General features: G+C 40.6%; 1 long non-coding RNA gene across 2 annotated transcripts; it reads right to left on the bottom strand.

Annotated features, from left to right (window-relative positions):
* Positions 1–8: 8 nt before the first annotated feature.
* On the bottom strand, positions 9–7,778 carry LOC119905805. Of its 2 annotated transcripts, XR_005444885.1 has the most exons (4): positions 7,498–7,778; positions 6,632–6,749; positions 6,276–6,450; positions 9–1,049 (listed from the first exon to the last, which is right to left on the bottom strand). It is a non-coding gene; the product is annotated as an uncharacterized LOC119905805 (long non-coding RNA). The 2 variants fall into 2 exon arrangements; XR_005444884.1 differs by lacking the exon at positions 9–1,049 and having other exon boundaries at positions 5,521–6,450.
* Between the last annotated feature and the right edge of the window lie 1,874 nt (positions 7,779–9,652).

The following is a 9,652-nucleotide window of genomic DNA, read 5'->3' as shown; positions in this document are numbered from 1 at the left end:
ATGGCTGCAAACAGCCACTCCCCTTATTTCTTCAGTGTTTTGAGAGTTGATGCATCGCTGCTGCCAAATCCTTGGTTTATAATGTGAAATCTGGTGCGGGTCCAGTTCAGCAGAGGCAGGTGTTTGGCCCGTTTCAGCATCAATAATTGACACAGAGCACTTTCACTGAGCTCCCTTGGATGGTTTTTGTTTACTTTGATCGCATTTGAGTCGGACCGCTACATTATTTAGATGGCAAAATGTGGACACGCAAGCTCTCACTCTACTCTTGGACGTAGTTTCTCATTTAGTCGTTTGCATGAAATTGCACAGGTTGTAATATGACCGTGGGCCCACTGACTGCAGTCGGGAAGTCTTTTGGATGGCAAACACGGAAATTTATTAAGAATATTAGAGGAATTCTCCATTAAAAATCTTTTTACCTCCTGTAGGTTTGAAAGTTGAGTTTGTAGGTTACAGATACAGATGAAAACAGGTTTGATGGCAGAGATGTAGATTATGCTGCAGGAGAGGTTTCTTTGGATGTGACTCTGGGTCACTTTTGGATTTCATTGTAACTGTTTTGAATCCAAACTGATTATCTAAATGCAACTTGATAACTTCTTCAGTGAGACCCTACAAGCCTGGTAAACACTAACATCCTTTCAACTCAAGACTACTAAACCACCCTGCGTGTCTCAATAGTCTACGATCCAATTCACCATCACCACCAAGTTTTCCTCCTTGTGCTTATTGTCCCTGCACAGGATAGCTCCCAGGATCAAATGCCACTTCTGATATTTGAAGGCTTCCGCCGCACATGTCAGAAATCCCAGTCCCTTCACATAATGACATCATCGCGTGCATGATCTCCTCCAGAACGTGGCCTTGATTTACTGAGCTCTCAATTTACGGGTTTTGAGGATGTGGATGGCTAGAGGATTGGAGAAGTGTGATGGAGTGGAGCCCGCTGTTGCAAATGATAAATATTGCTGCCTGGAGCCTAGGGCTGGGCATCTTGACAGCAGCCGCCTGATGTCCCAGGCAACTCTGATTAACAGCCAGCAACACTGAGGGGGGAGAGAGAGAGAGAAAAACAGACAGATCGCAGCAGTTTAAAGGCTCGAATATGGAACGGGACGAGAGAGGAAGTTGGTAGAAGGTAGAAATGGGAGGAACAGAGAGATTCTGGGGATAACTAGACAGATGCTGTGAGAGTAAAAGTGAGTTTATGCTAATCGGTACACAATGTGTCAGCTTTTATTAGCAAATAACCTCTTGGAGGTCTGAGAGCAGCTGTGCATCTCTGGGACTTTAATGTCCAATAAGTGAGATCAGCAGCTCTGCATTGGTAGGATACTGACTATCAATTTACATTGAAATTAAATCAGAAAATGTTTTACCACTAATACAGTGTCACTGGCAAATGGCTTTAGTCTAGTCTTTTAGTAAATATGTATCACTTTAGTTATTTAATTATTGTTAATTTTTACTGTAGTTTTAGTCAAAACACTTTGTTTTAGATTTAGTCTTACTTTTGCTGTACACAAGTGCCTCTTAAAAACAAAAGAATTTCAATGAGCTGCTCACTCACTGTTCTTGTTAGCATTATTGCAACTAGCTGCGTTCTCCAGATCAATCAGAACTGGTATTAGAAGGTGTTTCGCTGCAGGCATTATAGATTAATTTACTCCATACATGTAATCCTTTATGCATGCAGGTAGTTGAATAAAACAAAATATATTTTCTAATACATTTTGTCACAGTCCTAGATTTCAAAAGTTACTTTTAATTTAGTTAAATTAATCAGTATTTGTTTTAGTTAGTGTAGTATTGATGATATTAACACTGAAGTGATGAAAAATGATTGGCTCTGGATCATACGTTGGTACCAATCAATGACATATACGTAGATATGTCCTTCGTTGAGAAAATTGTATTGTTGACAGAAACAGATAAAGAGAAGCAGAGTCGTCTCCGTCCAGGATCGACCAGTTGCTCTGGTATGGTACGCGTCTTCACAACTAGGCCACTGACATCCAGAGAAAATGCTAATATTTTACCTGACTGGATTCTCTGTGGTGCTGAAATGTTGAAAAGTGAATTGTGTTTCCTAACAATTAAACATCTTTATTGTTAACTTCAAAGTGTGACTCAAGCTTGAGAAAAGCAAAATAAAAATCAAGGGTTTTGATGCAGATATGAAAGAAAGACAGAGATCCCAGATTGACTGTAGCTCCTAGGTTTTGTTCCAAGCTGTCACAGTTTTTTGTTTTGACCAACTCACTACATGATGTACACATTACACATCACCTTACATAAGTAACTAGTCAGTCCGGCATTGCATTTCCCTTGTTGAAATCGCTTAACAGTCTCATCGTTACATAACCAAGAGTGGCCACCTCTGACCTGCTCCCCGGGGTGATGAGAGGAGTCAAAAAGGCTAAATGCTTCAGCTTTGGGAAAGGAACACATGTCGTGGGAGGATAAGATGTGTCTGCCTGCCGCGGTCTCCCTGTGGACAGATGAGGAAAACGCGCCAAGAACCATCTCTGTGTCATCCTCATACTCTGTCTCTCCCCACAGAGGCTGACCATATGTCCATATTTACTGAGAGATCAGCTGGGTTTTGGCGCCCAGTCAGGACACACACACACACACACACACACACACACACACAGTTTGTCTTTGCCTGTGCATGCTCTGTTGCGTGTCTCGGTCGTGTTTGTGTTCTTTTTTCAAGCAGTAAGTCCTCTGCTTCGAGTTTGTGTGCATGTTTAATGATTTTTGTGAGACTTGCAGAGGATGTTTCCAATCTTTGTGGGATGAAAACGTGTATGGCAGTGTGTTTCCTTTGCATGCATGCATACTTATGTCCGAATTTGTGTTTGTGTGCATGTTTGGCGTGTGTTGTCAGTTTCACTGTGACGGGGGGTGCTCAGTTAGGAACTGTATATTGCTTGATCCCAGTTGTACCGCTAATGTATGTCAAAGCTTGATATAGTCGTTCTGAACAGCCTCTGTGCACGGAGTGATAAGCTGATTAAGGCGCCGGGGCAGATGGGATCTCTGTGTTTTTGACTGTATTTGTGTGTGTGTGTGTGTGTGTCTTTCACTGGGACCTACCGTATATCCCACGGGAAAACAAAACTGGGTTGTCTGTGTTAGCTTAACGTGTTGTTGCAGAGCGCTGCGTTGCTTCGCTTATCTCTCTCGGTCTCTATCTGTTCATCTGAATCATATCAGCTTTTGGACGCTGCCTGCTGCCTAAACGCACCGCAAACTCTGTTTATTTATACTCCTCTATACAATTGGACACCACCCAGCCCGCCTTAGACAGGATCAAATGGCAAATACCCTCAATCTTAATTCAGGCTTTTAAATGTGTCTGGTGACAGTGAAGCCATTCACATTCATAGATTCATGTGTAAAAAAGGTAAAATAATCCATCTGAGTTTTGTTGTGAAATGTCAAAACTCATCTGCAGCAATTAAAACTAACATAATGATAGGTTTGATTTCCTGTACAGATGAGTCTTTGGGGTTTTTCTGGGCTGCAGTGGTGATGTGTTGGTCCAAGCGTGTGGACCAGTGAATTGGAGAGCGTACTGTCTTTGTCTTTGTCTTCTTTCCAACTCTGCAGCCTGCAGGGAGACACTATTTTGTGTTTTTCAAGGCAAAGCAATGCTTCTTTGCTGATGTCGGTAGAAAATAACAATGAAATTATGTTTCCATCCCTTCTAAGCTAAGCTTTTGCTGACACTAAAATTGACGCTGTGGTTCAGACCATCGAGCACACTAAACGGACAAATCAACAAACCACTGAGTTGTTTACAGTCGTTGAAGCCTTCCACCTTTACTCTTGATGAAGCATGGTGTTAGTTCAAGCAGAGCACAGGCAGACACTTGTATTACTGTAGGTGATTGGCATCAGGTGTTTCAGTCATGCTTCACAATCACTGGCTCACTCACCGACTGTGTCAGCTGACTGGTCATGTCCAGTCAAATCCATGGAGGTGCACAGTGCGGCCTCCTACAATTCTGCTATTTCTAATTGAAGCAAGATTCGCGTTCATTTACGTATTTATTAATCCTCATTGCTTCTTGGATTCTTGGAGAGCGCCCTCAAACAGCAGAGCCATTCCCTCCGAATCTAACTACCCATGTGCTTCGAATGACTAATGTCAACATTATTATAAAACCTTTCTCTGATTGATTTCAAAGATGACCGTTGTTTTTAGCCATGCTAGCTGCGTGGCTCTAATAATGGCAGTGTCGGTCCGTCACCACTTTGGTCCAAATTAAACTATCTCAAACACTATTGGGCGGATTGCTATAAAACTTTGTGAAGAAAGCTCATGTTTCACCAACAATATATCCTACTGACTTTGGTAATCCCCTGACTTTTCATGTGGCGCCAATGTAAGGTCAGATATTTCGCTTTATTACCAAATACCTACATTTCCATCAGCCTCAGCTGTACTTTGTGTTTAAGGCTAATTAGCAAATATTAACATGCCATCACAAAAACTTCTGGTGATGAACAGGGTACACATTATACTTACTTAGCATCGGCATGTTAACGTTGAGCATGCTGATGCTAACTCGCCGTGCCTAATTACAGCCTCACAGAGCTGCTAGCATGGCTGTATAGACTTTTAATCATGTTATCTTCTTTCTTTGTTTTGTTTTTTACCACCAACACATCTCCCATCCTCTACCATGAGAGGTATTACAGCAAATCTGGGCCAGGACCTAAAGTATAATAATCCTTAGCCAGGGTTTATATAGATGATTTTAGTGTGAATATTTGTGTTTACCCTTGCGGATTATCACTTGTGTAGTACATTGCCAAGGGATTCATTATACAACTTGTGCCTTCATAAAGTAACTGAGCACTGGAAACCATACTTTACTGATTTCACCTCTTTTAATTATGAGTAATTATAGTAAATATGTAATAGATTTTAATGGAACAATAAAATTGTTAAGTTACAATAGTGATATAATAAAGATAATAAAAATAAACATAGCCATTAGGTATCTTTAATTTACAATGGCGTCCTGCTCAACCTCCTGAGCCACAGCCACCACAGTAATGTGAATCCCTCTAGGTAAGTAATGGCACTAAAGGGTACTTGAATTGTTCAAGATGTTTGGTACATTCACTGTCTGTCAGCACACATGTGGGTCCTGTGTTTCCCCACAAGAGAAGACAACAAGGGAGGATGAGCTGGAAATCATGAGAGGGCGTTGTGATTAAGACTGTGACGTTAAGATGCGTGTGTATAAAATGAGTTTTAGTGAGGTGAACTGTGGATGTTTCCCAACACTGACATACTCACAGACCACAACAAAGATTAACATTTCGTAACACACACACACAACACACACACACACACACACACACACACACACACTTGCTGAGGTGCAGAGCTGAATTTGAACTGTAACACACAAACATCCTCACAGGAACCACATTAAGCCTGTTTTAGGAGAATAAGTGCACAGAGATATTGTTCATTCAATAATTTATTTTGCTTATAAAGTGGTGTGTGAAAGCCCATAAGAGACTGCACCACGGAGAACATGTCAAACCTTACCAACAAAGATTATCACTTCCTCTTGAAATGTTTTCTATTTAATGGACTTTAACCATTCCATGTGAAATGTGGCAGTTAGACATAAGTAACAGCACTAGAGTAATTTTAGTAATTTTAGTAATTTTAGTAATCTTCAACCTGGTTCTTATTCTCACAATTGCAGCCATTTGGACTACAGCTATGCACACAGGGAAATGCAGGGTCTAGTAAAAAACAAACTGGGAAAGCACCTCCTTTCCGAACTTCAAGTTCAACTGAAAGTAAACACAAAAATAGACTCCTGCATAGGCTGTTATTCTTCATCTTTTCTCCTTTCGATTGCACTTACCTTTCTTAAATTTATTAGAGGGCAATAACATAAACAATCTTTTTTTGCTACTTCCATAGCATTTACAAGCTCCACAGCCTCACATGTAAAATAAATCTGGTGGGTTTTTTTTCCGTTAGCCAGTAAGTACACTTGAAGTAAGTAGACACTATGCAGTTAGCTACAATAACTAATCCAGGGGGCTAATTTCTGACATCTAATGAAGTCCAATGTCTTTCACTCTGAAAAAAGTTTTTTTCTTAGGTATTTTCTTTCTGTTTTATGTTTCTCTTTCTGTCAATTCTGACTACTTTGACCTGACAATTTTATGACTCAGTCATGGTGCTTGGACCTAAGTGAAGACTTTCCGACCGGAGGTGGACTGACCTGTGGGTTTCAAGGCCTCAGACTCAGCCAAGCAATCTGGGAACAGATCTGCTGGACTTTGACACAACAACAGTCGCACGTGCAAACACTAAGCAGACATGCCCCGCAGGCTGTGTTTGGATCCTCCGCAATCCTTTGCTCTCATGTAAATTCTCTTTCATTCAGTAGAGAGTACCTGCAGGGGAGGACAGAAGGTGGAGAAATGAGTCAAGATAACTGTGCTTTCTTGACAGAATGGGACATTCAAAAAAGCTAAACAGAAGCAAGGAAAATTGGATCTGCATATACGACATAGCAAATCTTAAAAGCAGCGTGAAGGATTTTTTTTTTGTGTGAGTTTGGAAGGAAATACACACCATCCATCTGCAGCCAAAACAAAATCTTTGGCCAGCAGCTCCACAGCAGCAATCAGCGGAAACATGGAGTTTACCCGCCTATAAAGGCTGCCAAATGCACATAAAATGTGACTGGCAACTGTGTGAGAGAGAAAGAGAAAAAGAGAGAGAGGCTTAATATTTACCTAACCCCTGACTCAATGAAAATTCCCCGTCTCTGAATGACAAACATCATAGCTACAATATAGGAAGTTTCCCACCCTGCTGTTATTTCCAACTTTCAGGTCTCCTGCCACTTCAGATTCACAGAACTGAAGTTAAATTTCAGTCGTGGTATTTAACTTATTATATACAGTAGGTGCTGATTATTTTAAGCCTTTACAACAAAGTGGGAGAATAAAAAGCACTTTGTAAATCCAATTTATAACCTCTGATTCCTCTGAAAGAAAAAACTGTGAATGGAAACAGTTAAAAGAAAGGAGCAAACAAGACTGCAGGCAAGGATATAGTCCAACAAGGGACATTTCTGTGTAAAACAATTCTTTTAGTGGTTGTGTGTTAAGTTGGAGTTCACAACTCAGATTTTTATGTGACAGAATTGAATAGAAACCAAAACGTGGTTGGGATGGCAAAATTCCTAAAATATAGTAGCAAAAAGATTAGTTTTCTTGTAAAGTGATTCATAGTAAAAGGACAAAAACACGCAAAACTACTGTGTCAGTTGACACGATTTCATCCTGTGTCCAGTAGTAGCTCTAATGAGGCAGAAGGCTGGAGGCCTCGACACGTCAGTGGAACTGATGGGATCTTTACATCTGAACATTTGACGTGTAAACGTATGACCTATTAACCACTTCTCCATACGTAAAAAGCACCATGATACTTACTCAGTGTTGATTGACCCAATCTGTCCCGCACTTCTCTGTTGATTTCCACAGGCAACCTTTTGTTTTGACTGAGACTTATCCAGAACTAAAATACCCTGAAATGATGATTCCACTTCCTTTGGAGTAACTGCTTCTAACCAGGAACGAATATCTTTGACATGACGTCCAAAAACACTCACACGCAAGCCCAATCAAAGCACACAAGCTGAATGTGTAGTTGAGTCAGACAATGAACCAGCACATTCCTCTCTGTACCTGTCCTCTCCTGTCACAACACAAGTCTTATTTCATTCATAATCATCTTCCTCTTTCCACCCAGTCTCCTGTTTTTTTATTCCCTGTAAGTATCAACTCTGACCCAATTTCACATGTGCACACAAGTCAGGCACAGGCTTTTTTTCACGACTGCGTGTTTGATAAGCAATCAGAAGTTTTGCCTTTGGTTGCAGAAATAGACGTGTCTTTGGAATGAGAGATTTCTGAGTGCCTGGAAAGTTCAAAGAGCAAAAGAGTCATTATTTTGCAGATGTGTACAAAATGACTTACTGAAATGAAAGTGGAACTCATTTTTAAAAAGCACAGGGAGTTGTCACCCATTTACAGAACCTTCTACTCCAAAGTCGTCGTAATGCTTGAATTTTTAATCAGTGCCTGATTAAAAGCCTTTTTTTTAGTTTATCTAGTTTAAAGTCAAACTGAAATTAAAATTAATTTCTGCAAAAGAAACCCCAACAACAACAAAATATAAGATACAAGTATATCGTTGGTGTTAGTTTTAACAAGCACTTACCTGGTCAAAATAAAACATATATCTTAGGCCAAATATGTTTAATAGCTGTAGCATCATTAAAGTTTCTATTTCCTTACACAAAATTTCAGAGAATTCAAATTTCAGATTGATTTTAAGAGATGAGGAGATTATTTGCAAGTAACATCTAATACATTCTGTCATATGGTCAGGTCAGTCACGGCTGGCCACAAGTGTTGTCTTTAGCAGAGTTGTTTTTCAGAAATCTACATAGTGATGTACATCTACATGTGTGCCTCGATCGCCTTCTCATGTGCCACTATAGTCATTATGACGATTGGTCACGGGGCCTCATGTGCTTAGAGAATGTGTGTATGTGTGTGCGTGTGCCAGTTGTCTCTTAGAGTGGACCGTTGAACCACAGCTGGTACTCAGTGATACAGTAAAACGGTCATGAGCAGCTGTCATTCGGAGTGAAATGAACTGTGGGAAAGTGTCTCATAGAGACAACAACCAGCCAAGTACAGTGTGTTTGTGCCAGTTATGATGTAGCAGGTTAAAACAACACACAGCAGAATGTATGTGTATATGTTTGCCTGTTTCAAAATAAGTTGAACTGATTTGTATGTGTGGACCAAATTTAAACCGTTTCCTTGTGATCAGCAACAGCAGCACAGTGAGCGTGTTGAAAAAAACTTGCTTGATGGCTTCATCTGTACTTGAAGCATAGCCGTCCCAGTAGAGCAGTTCCCAAAGGATAAAAATGGGCCTGATGCTTTTACAATTCAAGTTGAATTCAAGTTGATTCAGCCGCTGACTCCCCACCGAGATGGTAAAGTGACTGAAAACCTCCCATGGAGAGAACTTCGATTTCACAAATGGAAGGGAATTAGTAATTAATTGAGCCCAAATCTCTTCCTCCATCTCAAAACAGCCTGGAACAAAGACAGACAGGAAGCCCAAACAGATACACACAGAGACAGAATCACACTCAATGTAAATAATGCACACAAACAGCAAATGTCCCACAAACAATGACGGCCCTTTATTTCTGTATTTCAGCTCTGCTTTCATCCTCTTTTGTCTTTTCTCCCTCTTCGCTGAGGTAAGGAGCTTTTTGTGGAGTAGAAATCCTGCTCTGATTACACATGCACGATGTAGCCCACTTTTGGCGGTAGCTAATGTCTGTAAAACTGCCTCCATAAGGCTGCAAAGCTTATACTCGGCTGCACAATGAGGCTCCTCACCCTCTTTTCTTTGTTTCAGTTAAGCATGCAATATGTCACACAGACAAACACACAAGCAAACTTCTCTTGCATACTAATGTGTCATCTTGAACGCACACATATGCATTACACGCCCATCACCTATTCCCTAACATGCCAGATTATAGTAAATGAAGCACTG

The sequence above is a fragment of the Micropterus salmoides genome, unplaced genomic scaffold (genome assembly GCF_014851395.1).
Source record: "Micropterus salmoides isolate LMB-PRFRI ecotype aquatic unplaced genomic scaffold, ASM1485139v1 Ms_hic_scaffold_16, whole genome shotgun sequence".
Lineage (NCBI taxonomy): Eukaryota > Metazoa > Chordata > Actinopteri > Centrarchiformes > Centrarchidae > Micropterus > Micropterus salmoides.
Note: the sequence above shows the minus strand (reverse complement) of the source record. Positions and strands in the feature narration are given on the sequence as shown.